This window comes from Schistocerca cancellata, chromosome 1, assembly GCF_023864275.1.
Source record: "Schistocerca cancellata isolate TAMUIC-IGC-003103 chromosome 1, iqSchCanc2.1, whole genome shotgun sequence".
Taxonomy (NCBI): Eukaryota; Metazoa; Arthropoda; class Insecta; order Orthoptera; family Acrididae; genus Schistocerca; species Schistocerca cancellata.
The window spans coordinates 659,748,056-659,762,787 of NC_064626.1; the positions used below are offsets into that span (position 1 = coordinate 659,748,056).

Sequence of the window (14,732 nt, forward strand, 5' to 3'; positions counted from 1 at the left end):
AGTAAAGATATGGAAGTAATCACATTTCATTAGTCATAGTAGCATGGACATATTAACCTAAGTTTGTGAATAACTGAGACAGGCTACTGACTTAACCCTTGTACAGCATTCTTACTTATACAAAAGCATGGTGAATAATTGTTGAATTTGGCTATTAACTTTTAATTTATAGTGGCGAAAAGAGCAAACTTAGTGAACATAAAATTGAAATAAGTCAAGAAGTAATCTGGTTTACATATCAATTGGATAACTGGAAATATATGGAATGTACTCTTAAAAACTTTTATACTCCCACTGGTGTTTCTAGTTCCTACCAAAAATGTCCAATTTACATGATTTTCTCAATTGAATAATTAACAAACTAGCATGGTTACCTAGTAAAAGTGGTCATTTTGTACTCATAAAAATTAGGGGTACTGAACTAGGTAACTGAGTTTTGGAAATAAGTACTAGTCAGAAATGGAATATTCTGGATGCTAAAAATTTTGGTTGGATGCCAGTATGAATAACTTTTGAAATAGGAGTTTTATGAAAAAACTTTAAAAAATGTACTGAAAAGAGGAACTGAAGAGTTTTCAACCAAGGTGTGTTATTACACTCTGAATGACTTATTAGATTAGTCCAAATTCCATCTCCACATGTTTTTTCTTAAGTCTTAAATCATGTCCATTTACCCACAAAAATTACTATCAAGTAAATTAATTAGTCATCTTGACGTTGTAGGTTTTCTGTCTGTGGTTTCTTGCAAATAGATGTTTTTGGAGATGGACTCCATGAGCAAAACACAATTTCTTATTTTTCTTTTAATTCCCCAGACATGTTTTGTTTAAGTTACAGCATCATCAGTGAGTTTTATGTTATCCTCTATAAAACAGAAACAGTGCTTTTTACTAGTAATACACATCTAGTTTCCTGGAGTTTCCATTGTTTGATTGTTACAACATGCTGTTCATTTGATGGATTTTATGTAATTCATTGAATTACATAAAATCCAGCAAATGCACAGCATGTTGGAATGAGGTATATATATAAAATTTTATCCGTTTTATAATAGTAGTGAAAAGCTTTTTTTCAGAAGATAATATAAAACCCACTGATGAAGCTATAACTTCAGTGAAACATACCTGGGGGGGGGGAAAGAGGAAAAAAGTGTTTTGCTCAAGGTGAACCCTCTCCGAAAACAAATTTGAATTAATTAGTTGTCAGCATCAGTAGTCTGAGAATTGCATAATGAATAATCAAATTTTATGAATTACAGCTGTAGTAAAAAAGTAACTCTTTCATGGAATTGTTGTATGTGTGGATATTTCCTGACAAGTTAAGACTGTGTGTTGGACTGATACTCAAACCCAGGACCTTTGCCTCTCGCAAACAAGTGCTCTACCTACTGAGCTACACAAGCACGACTTATTACCCATCCTCACAACCTTACTTCTGCCAGTACCTCATCTCCTACCTTCCAGACTTCACAGCAGCTCTCCTGCGAAACTTGCAAGACTAGCACTCCTGAAAAAAAGATATTATGAAGAAATGGCTTAGCTGCAGCCTGGTGGATTGTTTCGAGAATGATACTTGGTACTCTATCAAGTGTACCATCCGAGCAAGACTCGAAGATCTCCTTATAGCTTTACTTATGCCAATAGGCAGGAGATGAGATACAGCCAGAAATAAATAAATAAATATTTTCTACAGTGAAGATCTCTAGCTCTTTAAGTAAGTGTCTGCAGGATGAACTTGGATGAGCTCCAGCAATTATTCTGATTACATGCTTTTGTGCAATGAACACTCTTTTACTCAATGATGAGTTACCCCAGAATATGATGCCATATGAAAGCAGAGAATGAAAATAAGCATGGTAAGCTAATTTACTGAGATGTATATTGCCAAAATTTGCAATGACCCTAATAGCATCAGTAGCTGAACTACGTTTCAGCAGATCTTCAGTGTGTTTTTTTCCCGTTCAGCCCCTCATCAATGCACTTAGAAATTTTGAATATTCTACCTTAGCTACCAATTTCTGATCGAAGTCTATATTTATTAATGGTGTCATTCCATTTACTGTGTGGAACTGTATGTACTGTGTTTTGTCAAAGTTTAATGAGAGCCCATTTGCAGAGAACCACTTAATGATTTTCTGAAAAACTCGTTTACAATTTCACCATTAATTCTTGTCTGTTGGGTATGATAGCTATACTTGTATCATCAGCAAAAAGTACCAGCTTTGCATCTTCGTGAATATAGAATGGCAAGACATTAATATTTATTAAGAGCAGCAGAGGAGCCAAGACCGAACCTTGCGGCACCCCATGCACCCCATTCTTGATTGTTCTCCAGTTTGAGAAATTACCAGTTTTTTTGCATATTGTGTGAACTGCTTATTTCAACTTTCTGCACTCTTCCAGTTAGGTATGATTTAAACCAGTTGAGTGCTGTCCCATTTGTACCACAGTACTTTAGCTTATCTAGAAGTATTCCATGATTTACACAATCAAAAGCCTTTGAGAGATCACAAAAAATCCCAACAGGTGACTTCCAGTTACTCAGAGCATTTAATATTTCATTAGTGAAAGTATATATACCATTTTCCATTGAAAAACCTATCTGTAAACCAAAATGACATTTTGTTAAAGCTTTATTTTTACAAAGGTGTGAAGCTACTCTACAATGCATTACTTTTTCAGGAATTTTGGATAAGGCAATCAGAAGAGAGATTGGGCGGTAGTTGTTAACTTCAGACGAATCCCCTTTTTTATGCACTGGTTTAACAATGGCATACTTCAGTCTATCTGGGAAAATACCCTGCTTCAGAGAGCTATTACATATGTGGCTAAGAATCCCACTTATCTCTTGGGAACAAGCTTTTATTGTCCTGCTGAAAGTGCCATCAATTCCATGTGAGCTTTTATTCTTGAGAGAGTTTATTATCTTCCTGATTTCAGAAGGAGAGGTGGGTGGAATTTCAATTGTATCAAATGGTGTGGGTAAGGCCTCTTCCATTAACTGCCTTGCTTCTTCTAATGAATGTTTAGATCCTATTTTCTCTACATTTAAAAAATGATTATTCAAAATGTTTTTGACTTCTGGCATGTTGTTTGTCAAGTTTCCATTCGCTTTGATGGTAATGCCTTCTTCCTGTACTCTTGGTTGCACTGTCTCCCTTGTAATAATATTCCAAATTGTTTTGATTTTGTTATCAGAGGTATTAATCTCAGACATGATGCACATGCTTCTGTACTTTTTAAAAACCTTTCTTTATGTAGCACGGTAGTTTTTATAATATTTGGCTGTTTCTGGGTCATTACTCTTTCTTGTTGTTAGATACTGTCCCCTTTTGTGGTTATAAGATATTTTTATTCCTTTAGTAAGCCAAGGTTTTTTGCATGGTTTCTTATAATCAGATTTAACTACTTTCTTAGGGAAACAGTTTTCAAATTCTCTTACAAGTGTATTATGAAATAAGTTATATTTTAAATTAGCATCGGGTTCCTTGTACACCTCATCCCAGTCTAACTGCTGAAGATTTTCTCTGAAATTTCTAATTGTTGAATCATTAATTGAATGCACAACTTTGGAGGGTAATTTTGAATTACTGAATGGAGCTATGTCATATACTGTAACTAGCTGAGCACCATGATCAGAAAGGCAATTCTCAACAGGACAAGAATTTATGTTTTTAAACTTATCTGGGTCTATAAAAGTGTTATCTGTCAATGTGCTGCTGTCCTTTTACTACCCGAGTAGGAAAATTAATGACAGATGTCAAATTGAAAGAACTGAGCAAGACTTCCAGGTCATACTTCCTATTACACTCTTTCAGTGAATCAACAGAATCAACAAGTCCCCACAAATAATAATTTACTTTCCCTTATCTGACAGCTAGCACAACAAGGCATCCAAGTTTTCTAGGAATAAATGAAAGTTTCCTGAAGGGAACCTATATACTGTTACAATTATAAAAGAGCCCTCCTTCAGTTTAAGTTGACAGGCACATGCTTCTATATGTTGCTCTAGACAAAACTTTTTTTGTGTCTAAGCTTTTTTACACAGTGATAACTTGTGACATATATGGAAACTCCTCCGCTCACTTTATTCTCTCTACTCATATGTTTTTTTGCTGCTCACATTGGACATCCAGTTTTCAAATAATGCCTTCATTTGAGGATCTGCTTCTGCCCTGCAAAAAACAGTGGAGGTGGAGGTGGACAAAGAGAGAGGGGAAGGGGTGGAGATGGACAAAGATAGGTGGAGGAGGTCAGGAGATGAACAGAGAGAAGTGGGGAAGGGAGGGCAGTGGAGATTAGGAGCTATATACAATTCCAGTACATATTTAGCAACTGTGAAGCATTGCTAGGTTTACTAGTCTATTATAAAATGCTACCTGCAATAACCTAAAGAGACATAAAATTCATAGGTGGCTGCCATGAGCCATGCTTAAGAGACGAAGCAGGAACACTGTTTATTGCAGGACAGTAGCAGATCCTCAAATGAAGGCGCTATTTGACATCTGGATGTCAAATGTGAGCAGCAATAAACTACAGATCAGTGCATGTTCTCAGCTTGTAAACATTTATCCATAATAATTCACAATTATGTATGTAGTTAATTCAGTCATAAATATTTCAGATAGTAGGGTTCCTTGTAGATGATAATGTGGCTATGACAAATGATGTTATCAGTGCATATAATAATTTTCACTTCGCAAATAGAAACTGGTAAAGATGTAACAGTCAGCAATAGTTAAGGACTTAAGAATATTTTTAATTATCAGATGTAGTAGTGATAAGTGACCAATAATTAATCCAGAAAGTTTGGGAAAAGAGTAGATGTGAAAGGCTCTGCAGCATTAGTCAACAGTAGAGGGATGGTAGCAAATCATTAGTTGTATGTTATGGTGTTCCATAAATTTGCAACAGTACTAGAGTCCAACTTCTGGAAAACAAGGAGAATAAGCAGTACAGAGGACGTTTGTCACTATAACTGCACACATCCTAAGTAAAGTAAAGTAATGTACTACATCAAATGTGTACAACCTTGCTTTAGGCAAAAATTTGAGGACCCAAACTTTGTAGTAGTAACTACATCAGGTGGTCCCACTCAACGTGGTGCCTGTGTGTCGGCTCTTCTTCTACAGTCTTCTCAAACCAATTCTTCTCAATTCTTCTTTCCTCCATGAGACGGGGACAAAAGTTTCAAAAGCTTGGAGAATAGCTCTTGTCTACTTTTAAGTGTTCCTATTAACAGTACATGTACTTTTGCCTCCAGATGATAATTGAAGGACAGCCATTCTGTCTCCTTGTAATTTAAGTTTTATCAACTCCTTTTTCCTTGTGGTGTGTTTATAATAACAACAGTCTGAAATGTTGGCAACCAGAAACAAATGAAAATGAAAATGAAACGGAAAATATCGCAAAATAAAAAAAAATGCACCCACTGGTTTGTTTATTGGAAAATTGTGTGGCTTATTCACATTTACATAAGTATGCTGGTATTCAAATCATTAACATAAACCCCAAAGAAACACATAGTGTCTAATAGCTAAGACGTGAGTGATTTTAGTACTACTTGGACTGTGGAATTGTGGTATGAATGTTACTAATGTATGAAACCATTCCTACCTCAAGAGCGTCTAGTTATGATATGTTTTCATATTCAACAGAAAAATCTTCCTCTGGTGCTGATTTTCTGCCTGGCTCCTAGGTCTAATCTATACTAATGTGCTTGTAATGTTTTTATTTGCGATTCTTCTTTATTATCTTCTCTAGTTTCATACTGCACTAAACAATGCCTGTCACTGTCATCTACATCCATTCTTTTCTATTAAACCTCTCCCCTCTGCTCCACCACTCTCATATTGCTTACATGCCTGAACTCATTTGCTCCTCCCTCTCTTTACCTAGCTTCTTTAATTTTATCTTTCTTAACCCTTTCATTTTTATCATTCCCACAGATATGATGTACTCCATATGGTCTACAATCTCCTCATATTTACATATTATTGTTAGGTCTGATAGCACTTGCTTTTATTGTTTCCTTCCATGTACAGCTTTAACTTCCAATTTTTTAATTGACTGATTTCCTTATTACTGTGTGAAACAATTTACATTGTATGGATTTTGTCATTAAAGACAATGCAAAACTTAACAGCATAAAATTAATTTCTAATTGACAATGAATTTACCTTTACTCTAATGGCATTTGTTTTTAGTCTTAGTTAATTATTATTTCTGTATATAATATAAAACAGAATTTCTTTAATTAGGTGACCTGCTTTTATTTTGTAAATAATCTTTTAGTTTTGTTTTGAAAGAAAGATAGTATCTGCCTTTTAAACACTGTGGTAATTTATTACATAATTTGATAGTGCTACACAATAAACTCTATTGAGTTTTAACTTTATTTTTTCTGTGCATATATAAATTATAGATGTTTCTAGTTTCATAATCATGTACTAAATAATTTTTAACATAGTGGTCAATATTTTTTTACATATCTAACACACTAAAAATTATTCACAAGGGACAGCCAATATCTTCAGCATTTTAATAAGCTTGAGATACTTAGCTGTGCTGTGATAACTGGTCATTATACATATCGCTCTTTTCTGTAGTCTGAATATAGCCTGAATATTTTTCCTATTCACTCCCCAGAAAATTATGCCATAACTAATAACAGGAAAATAAACTGATATGATAAGTGAAATATCACATACTGATTTAATAACTTGGCGTGGATAACATGCTGTAGAGATTCAGTTACTAAGTATTTTTATGTGTTCTTCTCACTTTGACAAACAATTGACATTCCCAGAAATTTCCTGATTTCCACATATCATATGAATTCGTTATTTATGAAGGTTGTACCAAAAGTAAGGCTCCCATATTTATTACAAATAGAAAACATTGTTTATTGTTATTAATTTATAAATCGTTGAAAAGCTTACACTTTTGTCTATTTTTCAATACAGTTTCCATTTTTTTTGACACACTTTTGAAGATTGTGCTCCTGCTTTTGTATTCCTAAGTCAGAAAAGTCTCCTGCCAACCCGTTAAGGAAGAGTGTGACCTCTGCTTGGACTTTATCATTATCCATGAAGCGTTTCCCACCTAAGTGTTCCTTTAGCTTGAGGAAGAGGTGATGATCGCTGGAGTCTAAGTCCACGCTGTAGAGGGGGTGGGGCATTATAGTCCACCCAAATTCCTTCAAAAGCTCCTGTGTTTGACGAGCGACGTGGGGTCGAGCATTGTTGTGAAGAAGCACTACTCCCTCTGTCGGTCGTCCTCTCCAGCGATTCTGGATGGCTCACCGGAGTTTGGTCAGTGTTTCACAATATCTGTTAGAGTTTATTGTCATCCCAGGTTGCATGGAATCTATGAGGAGTACCCCCTTCAGATCCCAAAACACAGTCGCCATAACCTTTCCTGCCAACTGCGTTTGTTTGAATTTCTATGGTGGAGGTGAACTGGAGTGACGCCACTGACAAGATTGTTGTTTTGTTTTGAGGGTGTAATGAAACACCGACGTTTCATCTTCCATGACAATAGAGTCCAACAACTTCTCCTTGTTGCCTCCTCCCTCACATTGTTGAAGAAATATGCGAGTACAGTCAAGGCGTTGCTCCTTTTGTGTCCATCAGTCAGCATCTCGGGGACCCAGCAAACACACACCTTGCAATAACCCAATGTTTCCGTTAAAGTTCTTTCAATTGTGCCGTGGGAAGCTTCAGGAATGCATTCAACAAGTTCACAGACAGTGACCTTCCAATCATTGAGCAGTTCACTATTGATCTTCTGGACAATCACATCTGAAACTGGCGGTCTTCCACTCCGTTCTTCATCGTGAACTTCCGTGCGACCCTCAGCAAAAGCCCTGCACCATTTGTGGACATGCGGAACGGACATGCACTCTCCACCATAAACCTCAATCAGCTGCTGATGAATCTCCACGGGTGATAACTTCCTTGCGTGGAGAAACCGGATGACTGCTCGAAGCTCGCACTTGGCAGGAGCGGTGATCAACACGTCTATCTCTAATGGCTGCCAAGCCAACACTGAGTGACATAGCGAATTGCGGATGTGTGGGCTCGAGAGTGGGATAGCCATTGTGCACGGCACTGTTGTCAGATTTAGCCTAGCACTTCCCTTAAGGCTGTAGCTCATTGGGAACCTTACTTTTGGTACAACCCTCATATTTTCAGGTTATTGTAATCTGGCGTTTTGTTTATGCTGATGCTTATAGCATTTGTTTTGTTAATATTAAGTGTGACATTATTGTTTATTGCCCTTTTATATACACAGCAAAGTGTTTCTTCAGCCTTCTCTCTTAGTGCATCTGGTGACTTGTCAGTGATAAGTACATAAGTTATCTGCAGACAGTATTATCTGCTCTAGCTTGATGCTATGTTGGAAATCAAAGCAATTTAGCAAAAGTGCTGGACCTAGCACACTGTCCTGCAGTACACTTATATTTATATATTTAGGTTGAGAAATATGTTTTTTCAATATATTTAGGGCTACTTGATGTATGTGTAACTTCATTCAGCTATACTCTATTTTATAGATATGACTGAAACCACTTTTCCACCCCCTCCCCTTCCTTAATCCCAGTTCTTCTAGCTGATTTAACACTATTTTGTGGTCAGCCGTAGCGAATGCTTCAGTTAGATAGAGGAATAAACCTGTTGTATAGTTCCTTTTATGCAGTGCTTCTAGGACATCTATGGTGTAAATGTGCAGACTGAAGTGCCAAATAAAAATTTATACCAATGCCAGGATTCGAACCTGGGTCTCCTTCTCGCTAGATAGATGCGCTAACAAATGCTTCACCCTGGTACAGTGACTTTGCACAACTGCAAAGACTACCCTAGCATGTCTCCCTCCTCAATCCAAACTTTCATTCATGCTCCAGCCAAATTAGTATTTCCCATAAATTCAAACAGCAGTGCAGAGGCTCTACAACTATCTTGTAATAGCACCTCAGCATCAAATGAAGTGAAGGATACTGCCTAAAACCCAGGCATAGATGCTTTCGTAAAATGAAACTATTTGGTTCCAGAGACCTTTTCAAGTCCCAATCATCTATGCTATTACAGTTTAGGAGGAATAGCAAAGTGGGCTGAGGCATGAATGGAAGTTTGGATTCAGGAGGGAGGTGTGCTAAGGTACTCTGTGAAGCTGTGCAAAGCCACTGTGTTGGGGTGGCATAGTGATGAGTGCATCTGCCTAGGGAGCAGGAGACCTGGGTTTGAATCCTGGTTTTGGTACAAATTTTCATTCATTGTTTCAGCCTGCATATGGACACTGTAGATGTTTGAGACTCGGAAAGGCCTCAGGAAAACTGTAATTTCATTTGATTAGTTTCCGAGACATGTTCTGTAAATTATACAGTTGCTGATTCAGTGCTGTTCCTTGATTGGTACCCAATCTGGTTATTGGAAAGGAAATTGTAGCTATTTAAATAGTTCATAAGTCTATTTTTCATAATAGTGGACTTTTGTTAGGGAGGACGCAGCATGTTATTTTGGATGGAGAGTCCTCATCAGATGTAGGAGTAACTTCAGGTGTGCCACAGGGAGCTGTGTTGGGACCCTTGCTGTTCATGTTGTATATTAGTGACCTCGTACACAATATTGATAGTAACCTCAGACCTTTTGCAAATGATGCAGTTATCTATGATTAAGTACTGTCTGAAAGAAGCTGCACAAATATTTTCAAATCTTGATAAAATTTCAAAGTGGTGCAAAGAATGGTAACTTGCTTTAAATGTTCAGAAATGTAAAATTGTGCACTTCAAAAAATGAAAAAAAATGTAGTTTCCTATTGATATAATATCAATGAGTCACTGTTGGAATCTGCCAACACATACAAATACCTGGGTGTCACACTTTGAAGGGATAGGAAAAGGAATGATTATATAGGTTCAGTTGTGGGTAAAGCAGGGGGTAGACTTTGGTTTATTGGTAGAATACTGGAGGGTACTGAATGGGGTACACATTTATTTAGCTTTATGATATAACAGGCTGTTTGGAATCTTTGTTGTAGTTACATTCCTATACTGGTAAAGTACTTATTTATACAGTTTGCTGTATCTTGTGGAATTTTTATTTCACATTTTGTCTTTAATTTTTATTTTTGATTGAGTCATCTTTCTGGTACATATTTCATGTTTTATTATTTTAGCAGTATCAGTTCACAATCATGAGCCCTCTTTGATGCAAACAGAACTTTCCTGTATTTTTGCCAATACTGCTCATAAAAGTGTGAGAAAGCTAGATTAAAGTGGATTGTTTTAATGGAACTGCGATACCTCAGTGTTTGGGATGATTTTTTGATATCTTTTGTCACCAGTTTTTGTCCCACTGTTAACAATGTGCATAACACCTTAGAGAAAGTCTGTTCAAATTTAGTTTGAATGTCATGAAATTTTTGAATTTTTCATTTGCATATACCTCTGTTACACTACTTTCCATGTTTAACCTGATGTTTCTGTGACAAACTGGTTTCTTTCGGTTTAACAAATATTCATCTATAGACATTCATTTTTTGTTTGTTTTACTGTAACCACTTTTATATTTGCAATTTGACTGAAGCATTCAGATTATACTAGATCCACTACAGCCACACTACAATTTTCTTTGTCTAAATCTGTTAACACATAATCAGTAGCTGTCATTGACTGGTATGTTATTCTTGTTGCACTGTTAACCATTGACTTTAAACTGTAACTTTAATGTTTAAGAATAAGGTACAGGTAGCATCAGGATTATGTTTGTTTACTTTTAGGTCTCCATATGAGGATATTCCCTTTTGGAGTGGATATCATATCAAGAACTTGATTTAGTTTAAGAAAAAGATATTCATATCTGTACGAGGAGATCAGTATAAACGCAAGAAGTCAATTTTCTGTGCTTATATTGGTCTCTTAATTCTATTGCTGCCAACTTATATTCACTGATTGTACATAAATCACTTCTGACATTAAATGTATGATTTCATTTCACATAAATACAACCACCTCCACACTTCACAGATGTTTTACTGAATGCAAATGCTAACTGTAAGAATTTAAGACTATATGTTTTTTTTCCCCACCATTACTCTGTAATGAAGCAGGCAAAAAGGAATACAAACGTCTCAAAAATGAGGTTGACAGGAAGTGCAAAATGGCTAAGCGGGCATGGCTAGAGGACAAATGTAAGGATGTAAGGATGTAGAGGCTTATCTCACTAGGGGTAAGATAGATACTGCCTACAGGAAAATTAAAGAGACCTTTGGAGAAAGGAGAACCACTTGCATGAACATCAAGAGCTTTGATGGACCCAGTTCTAAGCAAAGAAGGGAAAGCAGAAAGGTGGAAGGAGTATATAGAGGGTCTATACAAGGGTGATGTTCTTGAGGACAATATTATGGAAATGGAAGAGGATGTAGATGAAGATGAAATGGGAGATATGATACTGTGTGAAGAGTTAGACAAAGCACTGAAAGACCTAAGCCGAAACAAGGCCCCCGGAGTAGACAACATTCCATTAGAACTACTGACAGCCTTGGGAGAGCCAATCCTGACAAAACTCTACCATCTGGTGAGCAAGATGTATGAGACAGGCGAAATACCCTCAGACTTCAAGAAGAATATAATAATTCCAATCCCAAAGAAAGCAGGTGTTGGCAGATGTGAATATTACCGAACTATCAGTTTAATAAGTCACAGCTGCAAAATACTAACGCGATTTCTTTACAGACGAATGGAAAAACTGATAGAAACCAACCTCGGCGAAGATCAGTATAGATTCCGTAGAAATGTTGGAACACGTGAGGCAATACTGACCCTACACCTTATCTTAGAAGAAAGATTAAGGAAAGGCAAACCTACGTTTCTAGCATTTGTAGACTAAGAGTAAGTTTTTGACAATGTTGATTGGAATACTCTCTTTCAAATTCTGAAGGTGGCAGTGGTAAAATACAGGGAGCGAAAGGCTATTTACAATTTGTACAGAAAGCAGATGGCAGTCATATGAGTCGAGGGATATGAAAGGGAAGCAGTGGTTGGGAAGGGAGTGAGACAGGGTTGTAGCCTATCCCCAATGTTATTCAATCTGTATATTGAGCAAGCAATAAAGGAAACAAAGGAAAAGTTCAGAGTAGGTATTAAAATCCATGGAGAAGAAATAAAAACTTTGAGGTTCGCTGATGACATTGTAATTCTGCCAGAGACTGCAAAGGACTTGGAAGAGCAGTTGAACGGAATGGACAGTGTCTTGAAAGGAGGGTATAAGATGAACATCAACAAAAGCAAAACGAGGATAATGGAATGTAGTCGAATTAAGTCGGGTGATGCTGAGGGAATTAGATTAGGAAATGAGACACTTAAAGTAGTAAAGGAGTTTTGCTATTTGCGGAGCAAAATAACTGATGATGGTCGAAGTAGAGAGGATATAAAATGTAGACTGGCAATGGCAAGGAAAGTGTTTCTGAAGAAGAGAAATTTGTTAACATCGAGTATTGATTTAAGTGTCAGGAAGTCATTTCTGAAAGTATTTATATGGAGTGTAGCCATGTATGGAAGTGAAACACGGACGATAAATAGTTTAGACAAGAAGAGAATAGAAGCTTTCGAAATGTGGTGCTACAGAAGAAAGCTGAATATTAGATGGGTAGATCACATAACTAATGAGGAGGTATTGAATAGAATTGGGGAGAAGAGAAGTTTGTGGCACAACTTGACTACAAGAAGGGATCGGTTGGTAGGACATGTTCTGAGGCATCAAGAGATCACTAATTTAGTATTGGAGGGCAGCGTGGAGGGTAAAAATCGTAGAGTGAGACCAAGAGATGAATACACCAAGCAGATTCAGAAGGACGTAGGTTGCAGTAGGTACTGGGAGATGAAGAAGCTTGCACAGGATAGAGTAGCATGGAGAGCTGCATCAAACCAGTCTCAGGACTGAAGACCACAACAACAACGACATTCTGTAATGCAAACAGAGCTGTCTTTACTCTCCAGCTCAACCTCTAGCTTTTGCACTTTATTTGTTAGTTACTGAATATTTTGGTGAACAGCTGTTAATTTATCATTACTACAGAGAGACAAAAGAGTTTGTTAACATTTAAAATTCAATACTTTCTGGAAAAATATTGATACATATGCTTGAAATGACATGGAGTATTGTTGAAGCCAAAAAAAGTGCACAAAATATCCAAAAGATGGCACTTCATATGATAAAAAACAATAATCAGCTTAACAATTGACTTTTAGCAAATATGATGTATTTATAACAAATGATCAACATCTCAGGTGTCATTCATCAACAATACCTGTACTCGAGACACAATGTTGTTGACAACATTGTACAGCATATCAGTAGGTGTAATGGTGAGAAATCATCATCAGGTATTGTCTTTTAGAATCCATAATGAGGCCGGACGATTCTGGTGGATTTGTGATCCCACAACCAATAATCACAGGGATTGACATCTGGGGTCCTGGGAAGCTAAGCATGATGGATGTGGGGGCTCAGCACATAATCCTCACTAACCAATGTGCACAAGAGGTCTTTTACATGATTAGCAATATGGGGTCGAGTGCCATCCTGCATAAAAGTTGTACTAACCAGCAGGTGTTTATCAGTCAGGCTAGGGATGATCCAATTTCCTTTATACATACTGTTATGCAGTGTCATTGACGTGTTGCTGTTCAGCACCGTCTGTTGACCAGTTTTTGCAGTTGTTTATGGCTACAATAAAACCGTATGTCATTTCAGTCATGTGTGTCAATTTTTACCACTCTACCCACATTATTCCAAGAACTAGTTCATTTTCAAGTGTTAACGGAGTTTGGATCATCCTGTATATTTAGCATTTCTTCTTCTCTTTGTTTTGTTGTTGTTGTGAATGAGTTTACTATTTATTATTCCTCAATTTGTCTATCTCATCTCCTTTATTGTTTTCACTCATATTAATACTGTTGCTATTATTAGAATTTTGCAGTGGTGCCTTTATTTTACTTTCTGTGTCCTTAACGACAACATATCTATTTCATATTGATCTGTTATATCAAATCTCATTCCTGCAGTGTTACATCTTTACATGTACATCTACATCTACAGCTGCATGACTACTATGCACTTCACAGTTAAGCACCTGTGTAGAGGGTTTACCAAACTGCCACCAAGCTATTTCCCTGTTGTTCCACTCTCCAATAGCACACTGGGAAAATGAACACTTAAATCCTTCCATGTGTGCTCTGATTTCTCTAGTTTTATTATGATGATCATTTCTACCTATGTAAGTGTGTGCTAACAACATATTTTCACATTCAAAGGAGAAAGTTGGTGATTGAAATTTCATGAAAGCTCCTGGTGCAATGAGAAATGCCTTCGTTTTAATGACTGGCATCCCAAATTGTGTATCATATCTGTTACACCATCTCCCCTGTTTTTCAATAACTCGAAATAAGTTGCCTTTCTTTGAACTTTTTTGAAGTCCTCCATCAGTCCTATCTGATGCAGATCCCATAACACCCAGCAACACTTCATAAGAGCATGGGGACTAGTGTAGTATATGTAGTTTCCTTAATAGACTTGTTTCAGCTTCTAAGCGTTCTCCCAATAAAATGCAGTCTTCAGTTTGCTCTCCTCACAACATTATCTGTGTGATCATTCCAGTGTAATTTATTTGTAACTGTAATTCCAAATTGTCTATTTGAATTGAAATCCTTTAGATTTGTGTGATTTTTCATGT

General features: G+C 36.8%; 1 protein-coding gene across 1 annotated transcript in view; it reads left to right on the plus strand.

Moving 5' to 3' along the window:
- The window catches only part of LOC126183633 (long-chain fatty acid transport protein 4-like), a 297,081-nt gene that overhangs the window by 220,025 nt on the left and 62,324 nt on the right, over positions 1-14,732 (plus strand). The window lies entirely within an intron of this gene.